Source organism: Carassius carassius, chromosome 38 (assembly GCF_963082965.1).
Source record: "Carassius carassius chromosome 38, fCarCar2.1, whole genome shotgun sequence".
Lineage (NCBI taxonomy): Eukaryota > Metazoa > Chordata > Actinopteri > Cypriniformes > Cyprinidae > Carassius > Carassius carassius.
The window spans coordinates 24,361,750-24,373,865 of record NC_081792.1 but is presented as its reverse complement, the minus strand read 5'-3'; the positions used below and the strand labels follow the sequence as shown (position 1 = coordinate 24,373,865).

At 39.4% G+C, this 12,116-nt stretch overlaps 1 long non-coding RNA gene across 1 annotated transcript; it reads left to right on the top strand.

The window, feature by feature from the left end:
- The first annotated feature begins 4,414 nt into the window (after positions 1–4,414).
- Positions 4,415–5,305, top strand: LOC132119081 (uncharacterized). Its single transcript, XR_009426113.1, has 3 exons — positions 4,415–4,561; positions 4,689–4,767; positions 5,024–5,305. It is a non-coding gene; the product is annotated as an uncharacterized LOC132119081 (long non-coding RNA).
- The last annotated feature ends 6,811 nt before the right edge of the window (positions 5,306–12,116 follow it).

Genomic DNA, 12,116 nt, shown 5'->3' with positions numbered 1-12,116 from the left:
TTGAGCTTATATTGGTGTATTGTATGTCACACTCGCAAAATGGATTTTCTCACACAAAATCATTTTGTATCTATGATTTCTAGAGAAAATCACAGTTCAATGAATCACTAGTGGATGCAATCATCAGGGTGTACTCCACTATTATTACCTCTGCTCTCTTACCCACACCTGCTAAATCCCACTTTACATTCAACATCTCTGAAGTCTTCCAGGGCATCCTGATGGCAGAGGTGGGGAAAATAGAGGTACCATCATTAAATACTTTAAGATATTTCATGTTTTATCTATTCAAATCTTCATAAAATTTTGTCTCATCTGTTTCTTCAGAATAAAATACAGCTATTGCAGTTATTTAGCTATATATATATATATATATATATAGCTATTACGACCCTCTTAAAAATGGTCTAGGGGTAAGAGGAGTAACATTCAAATTTTGCGGTAAACCTGTAAAACTGATGGAGGCAGCAAGATACAATGCAGAGACACCAGTTGCCAACAAATGTGATTTATTGTACAACGTGAAAACCCAAATAACTACCAAACAGAATATAAATCATTAAAGAGACAACCAATATATACAAATTTTTACAACTCAGAAAACAAAAACAAAAGAACAATACAAATAAACCCAAGAGAAAGAGGACGCTAGTGACGCCAAAAGAAAGAAAGAAACAAAACAAAAGCACTTCTAACTTATTTTAAACCTCTAACCTAACTAAAGAAAAGAAAGCAAATCTTCAGCGCCAAGCACTATAAACTTCCCCATTCTCAACTAATAAAAACCAAACATACGGGGGTGGCGTTCACCTCTTACCTAGGGTGTCTAAACAGATCGAGTTACCTAAATGTTGCACAATGGAAGTCGCACGACATCTTTCCGATCCACCTTCCTCTTGGGTAAGGAGTAACGTCCTAGAGCCTAAGCTCAGCAAAGCTCAAAGAGCAACGCCATCCAAGTCACAAAGTGACAAAAACAAACAAAATGGCAAATCAAAAAGAGGTAAGGTTCAAAAGAAAAATGGTTAAAACAAACAAATTGAAATTTGGCATAAACAAAGAAACAAATCAAATCAAAAAACATTTAACATAACAACAAAACCCCAGGAAGCAAAAAAAAAAAAAAAAAAAGGTCTCCAGTTTACTTCCTTGCACGTCCTTTTATCTGATGGTGGAAACTTTACTGGCACTGGATAGGTCGGTGTCACATTGATTAATGAAGACGGACAGCTTCCAGAGCCAATCAGCAGACAAGGGAGGCGCCTAAGAGATTGACAGCCAAGGAGGGAAAGAGCGAGAGAGAGCAGGCACTCACAGGAATATTTCTGGATGTAGTATCATGGGAGCTGCAGGGTGTTCCAGGATCGACTGGTCAGTGATGAGGACAGGAAGTGGTTTGACCAACTCCTCCACATGCAGGAGTTTGGGTGCGAGATTGAGGAGGTGGTCCCATTCCATCCAGTCTTATTTCATGTTTCCCGGGGCTGTCAAGGTCTATCGGCTGATTGAAGATTTATTTATTTTTGCTGTTAGGAGTTGGAGGCAGTGGACGCCAGTCCCTTACCAGGCTTTCCACACACATGTGAGAGCAGCAGAGCAGTTAAAATATAATTAGCATCACTAATAAGAGTCAGATGAATAAGGCTTTATTTTATCAAAACCACTGATTTGAAACTGTATTTAAACATTATCATTTTTGAATTTGTACAATATTTTTTGCCTGTAAACCTTGACTGCCACCCATGTAGAACTGAAAATAATTATTATGTCATGCCTGTAACACATATGCGAGCAACGTTCAATATCAATACCAGCTATCTGAACACATCTAATAAACCGTGACATAATACAAATGCATAATTTTCAATAGACACATTATTTATACACAAAGGAATCATTATTATTATTTTTTTTGGTTTTGTTTAATGGGGAAACATTTGAAAGTAGACACTAGCCAGATCTTAAACTTTAGTTACGGTAATTACTTTTGATCATTGACTCAAAAATGTCTCAATACATGGCCACCCACAAAGAAATGATTACAGTGCGACTCCTGCCATTATATCCCAGCATCATATTGAATATTCAGTAATTTATTCATATGTCCATTTGGAAACCATCCATAAGCTATACACCGAATTAAAGACCTCATCTTTGGATTCATTGTAGAACACAGATTTTCTGATTATGACTGAGTCGCTTATGCTCACAAAGGCTGTTTTTAATTTGATCAAAAATACAGTAAACACAGCAATGTTGTCAAATATTATTACTATTTAAAATAACTGGTTTCCGTTTGGATTTATTTTAAAATGTAATTTATTACTATGATGGCAAAGCTGGATTTTCAGGAGCCTTTTCTCCAGTTCACTGTTCCACATGATCTTCAATGTTCCTATGTTCCTGAAAGAACATAGGAACATTGGCAAACACACAACAGCTTGCTGTCCAAGTGTTTAACACATTTCTTCTGTCTTACCTGCTGGTTTTCAGATTAAGAATGAATCTTTCCTGGATGATGTGAATAACATCCTGAACTCAGGCGATGTGCCAAATCTGTATAGATTTGAGGAGCTGGAACGTATCCTGACTCCCATGAAACCTGTGGTTCAGGACATGGGCCAGTAGCCTAACCTAACCTCATGGCAGCCTGTCAAGAGAATCTGCAGCAGCATACACACTGTTCTCTGCATGAGGTTTACTTTTGACATTAATACATGTATTGGTATTTCACTGCAACAGGTACACTATACAGAAACTGTTGTTTTTAGTTTTAGTGATATTTTTGTCTGTTGTCTCATTTGTTAGAAAGTTACCATGATATTTCAGCTTGCAACATACAGTGAACCGGTTCTTGCATCTCATTACCTCTGTTCTCTGTCTCCATCTACAGTCCAGTAGTGGAAGTGTTCCGGGCTCGCCTTGGGCAGTTCCCCTTACTGGTCAACTGCAATGAGCTTCCAGAACTGGAGGCCAGCCCTACTACCATTCAAGGCCTGGTCAGTAAATGTGTCTGATGTGCGAGTGTAAATGTATACAAGAGCTTAAATTGAACTGTTGTCTCTCTTTATAGCCACTGATATGTGTTGAGATCCATCAAATGGTGGCCAGGAAGTGTGACCAGTACCTGGCTGAACTTTCCTGCCACAACTAGGTCACTCCTAAGAGTTACCTGAACACATCTCCTCAGAATCTTTTCATCTATGATAGGACAGAAGAAGCAGGGCAACCTGATCTCATAGAAATGTGTGAAATGAACACGAACACTTAATCCCAATATACGTGGTGGTGGCACCGAATGTGTTGAAATTACATGTCGGCACCACGGAAACAACACACATACAAAGTCAATGAGGCTAATTTGCATAGACAGTAAAAGAAATGGACACAGCGACCCCATTGGATTCAACGGAGAAAAATGAAGTCAATTAGAAGCAAGCACTTCCTGGGGGTCAGGCGTACTGCACAGACTCATACTGAGCTTGATGACGTAGATGTCACGTGAGCAACATGTAAGTCTTCTAATCGCTGTGGCAAGAGAAATCTGAATCACCCACCGAATCTTCCAGAGAAGGCGAGCGTGAACAGGAGCAAATTTTGGTAAGTATTCTAATTAATTATCTCCCTTGACTTTATACCTCCATGTCCCCCCGATAGCCTCATAGACCGTTAAAGATTGCCTGCGAGTGTCTCCTCTTGTCCATACGGTAATTTATCTACTGTGAGACAGAGTCGCTGCATGGTTATGATGCAATCGTTAGCCTATTTTTTTACAAAAACTGCTTCTACTGGAACATAACGTAAGATACAAGGTAATGGAGCCTATTATACATTTTCGTGTTTCTTTAGAAATAATTAATGGACAAATGGAGTCTTTAAATGCCTCAGATGTAAAGTTATTCGCTGTCAAAGTGACGCCAAAATGAATGGGAGTCAATGGAATGCTAACAGCAGGTGGGGGTCCGCTAGCCAATGGCGGCATCCAGGGATGCTTCAAAAAAATATGAAACCCTGCCCCCCTGCTAATTTGTCGTGGTTATGATATTTTATGATTTATGATTTTCAAATGTATTTTCTGTCATTGCACCGAAAATTATTAATAATTATTCTAACAAATCAGAAAACTTTCAGTGGTTACCGCGGCAACGGTACGTCACGTTACGCACGCTTCTTACCCATAATCACTTTTACCACTCATTTGACCCACCAGGGGCTACACAGCACTCGAAAGCGAATGAAAACCGGCCTGGACAAGGTGATTTGGGAAACTTCTAATTGTTCCTACACATCCTACACTATCTACAAACGTGTTTTATGATTGTGTGTGTACTGTATATGTGTGTAGTGCATGTGTACCCATTTTCGTTTCTGCCTTTTCTCATGGTCTTTGTTTTTGTTCCATTTCTGCAGGAGCGTGATAACACATTAGCTGTGGTGAAGCTGAGTGACAGAGACTTTCTGCGTAGTTTCGAAAATGCTATCCACTTTGAAAAGTCTTGATTGCTGGAGAATGTTGGGGAGGAGCCTAGACCATGCTTTGTACCCTGTGCTCCTACGACAGGTACACATCACCTCTCACCCAGGTACTGCTCTTAATTGTCTTTAGGCGGGAACATAATGAAGGCTTTTAGGCTGTGAGGTGGATTCTGAATTTCACATGTGTTGGGTTTCTGTCAGTGTTCAAACAGTGGACTAGAGGATCAGCTACAAGGGTGTCTCGTAGCTGAAGAGAGACCCGATCTGGAAAGGGCAAAGATCTAACTCATTGTGAGTAAAGTACACATTAAACAGGAGTTAAAGGAGATGGAAGGTCATACCCTGTTCCGACTGAACTCTTCAGAGGGAAACCCTATTTATGATGAGGAACTGATAAGAGTGCTTACAGCCTCCAAAGTCAACGCCGAATAAATTCAGCTATGTCTGAAAGAAATGCCTGTGTCTTCCTTTCTACAAGAGCTAAATCTGCTTTCTATCTATTTTAGCATCTGCTGTAGAAATCAAAAATTAATAAGTGATTTGTCAGGCTAAAGTTACTGCTGCTGAGGCAACTGAGAGTGACATTGATGCCACAGGTCTGGAATATGTCCCAGTGGCTGTCAGAGCCCAGATCCTCCTCTTCTGTGTGTCAGATCTGTCAAATGTGGACCCTATGTACCAGTACTCTCTGGAGTGGTTCCTGGGGATTTTCATGAGTGGCATTGCCAACTTAAAGAAAGCAGGTGAAAATATGCCCTTCTATTATTGTTATTGTGGATGTCAGGTTTAGATACTCATTTTATAAGCGTATCTGTGTGAACAGGGAGCCTCTTCCAGGCGAGTGGGACAGTGGTTTAGACTCATTTCAGAAGCTCCTGGTTCTGTGCTGTCTGAGAGCTGACCGGCTCACTCATGACCTGCAGGAGTCTGTGGCTTCACAGCTTGGTCAGAGTTTCATCGAGCCACAGGTACACACACATATGCTCTATATCAGGGGTTTTCAAACTGTGGGTCGCGACCCACTCGTGGGTCACGGAATGGAACAAGGTGGGTCGCACAAAGTCACTTGGCTGCAGCTAATTTTGCGTTTCAATGACACACAGACACTAACACAGTTCAGTCTAGGGCTGCACGAATGTGACGAGTGGGGCGGGGCCTAGTGCCATGGGAACAGAGCTAGGCCGGTGGAGTGATTGGGAAATGAGCAACACTCACCGGTCTCAAGAACCACGGAGGAGATCGGAAAGATACAAAAGAGGAGCGATGACAGTGAAGGACGAGAGAGGACCAGGCCTGGGTTTTATTTTGTGTTTGTTTTTTATTTGTGCACGGCAGTCATCCGAGAGGGGCTGTCGCGCTGTTTTGTGTTTATTTGGTTATTAAAACTTTGTTTGATTGTCCGCCGGTTCCCACCTCTTTCCACGAAGGAGTCATCGAGGCGGTGGGCTGGAGTGAGTTCGCCCCCCCCCCCCCCCCCCCCCGGCAACTCACTCCAGCCCACCACATCGAGCACCCTCGGCGGCAGACTCCTTCGCCCTGCTCGATGGCACTGCGGATTCACCCCAGCGGCCCTCCTTCCTCCCTGGCTTCGGCACCAGTGTAAAACATTAAAATCTTCACAATCACAGGAAGAAGGAGGCGGGAACTGGGAACCCACTCATCACAACGATATAGCCCACCAACATTAATAATGAACTGCAATATCCTTAGTGTGATTTTCAAATTGCAATTAAGTCCGTGTGCGTTGCGTGTTTTGAAGGTCTCAGAGCAATGTCATTAAAAGGTTCAATCGGTCTTTTTTTACCTATTTCACAATTATTTTAATCTCCAAACTGTTTTAGATAGTTCTGCTTTGCTTCTTATGCTTTTCTAAAAAAGTGTTGGATTGTGCTCCGTTCTCGCCGACACACACGGAAGGATCATGAATGCAACAAAACACAGCAGCGCAGATCACACTTCACTGGAGTGAGCCTGCTTCACGTTTTTATGGACACTACATATTTTAACGCCAGTAAACAAAAATTAAAACTTGTAAATTTGTAGTGAAATTTTCAGTTGTACTCTAAAATAAAATGGTTATTTTTCTTAAATACTTAATTTCTGTCATAAAAATTTTAAGTAAGATTAGGTTTAAAGTAATTTCACTCGTTGTTTTTTTTTTTTTTTAATATTTTGGTGGGTCGTGAAATATATTACACTTGTCTAGGTGGGTCGTGGAATGGAAAAGTTTGGGAACCACTGCTCTATATAAACTGCACTCATATCATCATATTATAGCATTAACAATCTAATAACATTTTGATATTAACAGAACAAAAAACAACACTGTAAATGTAAGAACTTTGCATCAGAATGTTAAATAATCAGAGGTTAATTGTAATTCACCCTTTAGCAGGCATATTTTTGAGTCATACTAATAATGTTTTTTCAGTTATGATTTGATGCCTCTCATTCTCGTCTCATAGACATCAGACCTGTCTGTGGTGTTTAAAGACTCTTCTCCATCCACCTCTCTCATTTTTGTGCTTTCTCCTGGTACCGACCCTGCTGCTGACCTCTATAAGATTGCAGAGTTCATGTTCATCTCCCTTGGCCAAGAACACAAAACCTTCAGAAATAAACATGATATATGTACAAACTGATATCATAAATGTAGAGTCTGACTAGGCTGTCTCTGTAAAATGTAAAAAAAATCAGTGTAAAGTATGTCCTACATGCCATTTTAGTTCAAAGTATCCACCCTCACACCCTGAGCCTAAGGTAGTCATGCACATTGTTTTTTGAGAAGACGAATGCTAACAAAAGATGACTTTCCACCTTAGTGCTAATTACGTTGCTATTTAAAGTTTCTGAAAGACTGCAGTGTTCTATGCCACCTACTAAAGAACTGTGACGTACTTGACCTACAGGCTCACACCAACCAATTTACGTAAGTATTCAACATTACACTGGTGTTATAACAACGTAAACTTGCAGATCATGTCTTTAGTGCAAGTACTTGCCTTTAGTGTGTATGTTTTAATAACTTTTTTAAGTCTTTATAAATGTTTTTGTATGATTGTTATAGCTTACAGTAATGAAGTGAAATGTGCTAAAACTGTCTGAAACCACTTCCATCACCTATATAGTGAACTATATCAGGTTTCATATAGTGTCTGAATTCTGAGTGAACCGCTTAATTCCCTACATTCATTCACTCATTTATACCCACAGTGCAATCTGATTTGTAGTATCTGAAGATATGTACACTTGTTTCAAAATATAGACAATATAGATGAATTTCCCTAACTTTTATTTCTTTCACACTTTGCTAATATTGTGCACTCATCTGCAAGGCATTGTATAGGCAATAATTAGTGAGGGATTTGTGAAAGTGTAAAGAAAGCCAAACTCACAAATTGGTCTGATCTTGTTTTCATTTTTCTCGCTCTTCCTCTTGGTTCAGCTTCTGAATTATACTGCGGGGGAAATAAACAATGGGGGTCATGTGACAAACAACTTGGAGCGCCGTTGCATCCAAAACATCCTGGAGGATTTTTACTGCCCTGCTGTTTTAGGCCTTGAACACATTTACTCTCCTTATACTCTCTATACAGATGAATCAACACTGAGAACTGCTTTACTTAACCTCAGATATTGTGAAAAACAGTAAAGCTGATCTCAGGAACTTTTCCCTCCACATTCACAATTCAGCCCAGTCTTGTGTTCTGTTATGTTTATGTAATATGTCATTTGACATACTTTTGTGGCCTACCCATTAACAACTTGCTGGAGAGCAATGGCCTTCATGGCAATAACAACATCAGCTTTGCACAAAATGAGACATTTGCTCTGCTGGGATCTTTAGTGAAGCTGCAGCCCAGAGCAGCAGCCAGCAGAGATGAGGAATGTGTCATATTGATTCTACAGACATTTATTTGAATTTAATATATTGATGTTTACAGTGTTGTGCATGAATGCGTTCAATGAACGACGTTCACTGAACGCGTTCATATTTTCGCCGAACGCTGAACTGAACGAATCACTTTTCATACAATGAACGTGAACGAGAGCGGCGCTCACTCTGGCAGGACTGAACAGCACGCGCAGTTCACGCTCATTTGAAAAGTCAGGTTTTACCAGGGCTTAATGTGAGCCGGAACATGTTCCGTCACCTCCGACATTGGATCCGGCACACAGGAAAGACAGGAAAGTTTGCTTAACTTTTTTAAATACGCTGGACAGTCAGATCCCAAACAAGCAAAAATCGTTTCCGCTGATCAAAAAGGAGACCACGGTGGACACAGTAGCCTAGTAGGCTATCGATATCTCGTTATTTCGACATAATAAGGGGACATTCTAATCTGCATTAAGCCACATTAAGCGTTCTTATAATGGTTTTCTATGGGAGGAAAATGCTTAACCGTTCATATTATGGGCTCATCTGATTTTTTGTACATAGCATTATGCGTGAACTTGATTTGAACAAATGCCTTTCAACTTGTGTGTGCAAAATTCAGAATTAAATTAATGTGCAGAAATTTGTACAAATATAGAGTAGGCTATGTAGGCATACTATACTGTTGTAGCCATTAAAAAAAGCGCGTTTCATATTTGTTAAAATATTATAAAAAAAAAAATTTCCATTTATGTTGATTTATGAAAAGTGAACAGCACGACCGAGTAAGATAGGATGTGCAATATGAGACATGGAGCGGGTCCGACATGATTTTGAACGTTGAAGTTGAAGTTGTTATAGAAAGCCTTTCTTTAAAGTTAATTTCATTTTGTATAAATTTAACAAATGAACGTGAACTAGTTCATTTTTAGATATGTGAACTTAGTTCATTTTTTTTTTAAAATGAACTATGAACATGAACTAGTTCATTTTCATCTGTGTAAACTGAACTTTGAGCTAGTTCTTTTTAAGTATGAACTGGCACAACACTGGATGTTTATGAATATACACTATCATGCAAATGTTTGGAGTCATAAAGGTTTTTTTTTTTTTTTTTTTAGCAATGATGTGTTAAATTGATTAAAAATAAAAGTAAATAAGTTTACATTGTCAAAAAACTTTTCAAGAATACAAAAATAAAAATAACTAAAAGCAGTGTTTTTGAACACCAAATCAGCAAATTACCATATTTTTCGGACTATAAGTCGCACCTGAGTATAAGTCGCATCAGTCCAAAAATACGTCATGATGAGGAAAAAAACATATATAAGTCGCGCTGCTCAATAAGGCTCATTTATTTAGAACGAAGAGAAAACATTACCGTCTAAAACCGCGAGAGGGCGCTCTACGCTGCTCAGGGGTAGGCTACAGGAGCAATGAGCAGCATAGAGAGCCCTCTGGCGGCTGTAGACTGAAAAGTTTTCTCTTGGTTCATTTCTCTTGGTTCATGTCAAATTAATTTTGATAAATAAGTCGCACCTGACTATAAGTCGCAGGACCAGCCAAACTATGAAAAAAAGTGCTACTTATAGTCCGGAAAATACGGGTATAAAGATATCTTAAGAATCATGTGACACTAAAATTGGAGTAATGTCTGCTGAAAATACAGCTTTACATCACAGGAATAAAATACATTTTAAAATGCATTAAAATAAAAAATCGTTATTTTAAATTGAAATTACACTTTAAACCACAATATTGCTGTTTACTGTGTGTCTAATCAAATAAATGCAGTCTTCGTGAGCATATGAGACTTTTTTCAAATACATAAAAAAATCAGACTTTGCACTTCAGCGAGGATTACATAGTGAAACCAACCTACATAGATAGTCTATAGTTTTAGAAGGCCACTTGTTTGTGCAGCATTTCAAACAGCCATGCATTTAATTTGCAACAAGTCCTCCAACTCATACGACCATATAGGTCGTTTGTCACTATCCTCAAATACGGCCCATACGAGCGTTCTCTAAATTAGTGCCCCTATTGGCAACAGGAGATATGATACATAAACATTCGCCTAAATGCATTGTGGGTTTATTTTAATATGTTTGCTATTTGCGTTTTGAGTTGTTTGTATTTTAAACTCTCCCAGATGTTCGAAATTTTATGCTAAAAAGATATGGATTTTACATTTATTCATTTAGCTGACGCTTTTAGCCAAAGCGACTTACAATTGCTATATATGTCAGAGGTCGCACGCCTCTGTAGCAACTAGGGGTTAAGTGTCTTGCTCAGGGACACACTGGCGGTTCACAGTGGATTCGAACCCGGGTCATGCGTCCACAGGCATGCGTCTTATCCACTGCACTAACACCACCCCTTAGATGACTTCGAGACATGTACAGGTAAGGTTTTATCCCGTCTCATAAAGTAGTCGATCGTTTATGAATAATATGAGTTTTTATTTTCAAATCAATACTGGACGCTGTTTGTAGGGTTGCCACCTTCAATACAGAAAAATAAGGGACGCCTGGGGGGACACCCCTCGGGGCCACGATGACCACAGGTCCGATGACGTGCCAGTGGTGGTAAATCACAACTTAAAACATGTTTCCATAAAAATATTAAGATTGATACATGGGCATTATACAACCCGAATTCCGGAAAAGTTGGGACGTTTTTTTAAATTTTTATAAAATGAAAACTAAAAGACTTTCAAATCACATTAGCCAATATTTTATTCACAATAGAACATAGATAACATAGCAAATGTTTAAACTGAGAAAGTTTACAATTTTATGCACAAAATGAGCTCATTTCAATTTTGATTTCTGCTACAGGTCTCAAAATAGTTGGGACGGGGCATGTTTACCATGGTGTAGCATCTCCTTTTCTTTTCAAAACAGTTTGAAGACGTCTGGGCATTGAGGCTATGAGTTGCTGGAGTTTTGCTGTTGGAATTTGGTCCCATTCTTGCCTTATATAGATTTCCAGCTGCTGAAGAGTTCGTGGTCGTCTTTGACGTATTTTTCGTTTAATGATGCGCCGAATGTTCTCTATAGGTGAAAGATCTGGACTGCAGGCAGGCCAGGTTAGCACCCGGACTCTTCTAAGACGAAGTCATGCTGTTGTTATAGCTGCAGTATGTGGTTTTGCATTGTCCTGCTGAAATAAACAAGGCCTTCCCTGAAATAAACGTTGTTTGGAGGGAAGCATATGTTGCTCTAAAACCTTTATATACCTTTCAGCATTCACAGAGCCTTCCAAAACATGCAAGCTGCCCATACCGTATGCACTTATGCACCCCCATACCATCAGAGATGCTGGCTTTTGAACTGAACGCTGATAACATGCTGGAAGGTCTCCCTCCTCTTTAGCCCTGAGGACACGGCGTCCGTGATTTCCAACAAGAATGTCAAATTTGGACTCGTCTGACCATAAAACACTATTCCATTTTGAAATACAACCCGATTTCCGGAAAAGTTGGGACGTTTTTTAAATTTGAATAAAATAAAAACTAAAAGACTCTCAAATCACATGAGCCAATATTTTATTCACAATAGAACATAGATAACATAGCAAATGTTTAAACTGAGAAAGTTTACAATTTTATGCACAAAATGAGCTCATTTCAATTTTGATTTCTGCTACAGGTCTCAAAATAGTTGGGACGGGGCATGTTTACCATGGTGTAGCATCTCCTTTTCTTTTCAAAACAGTTTGAAGACGTCTGGGCATTGAGGCTATGAGTTGCTGGAGTTTT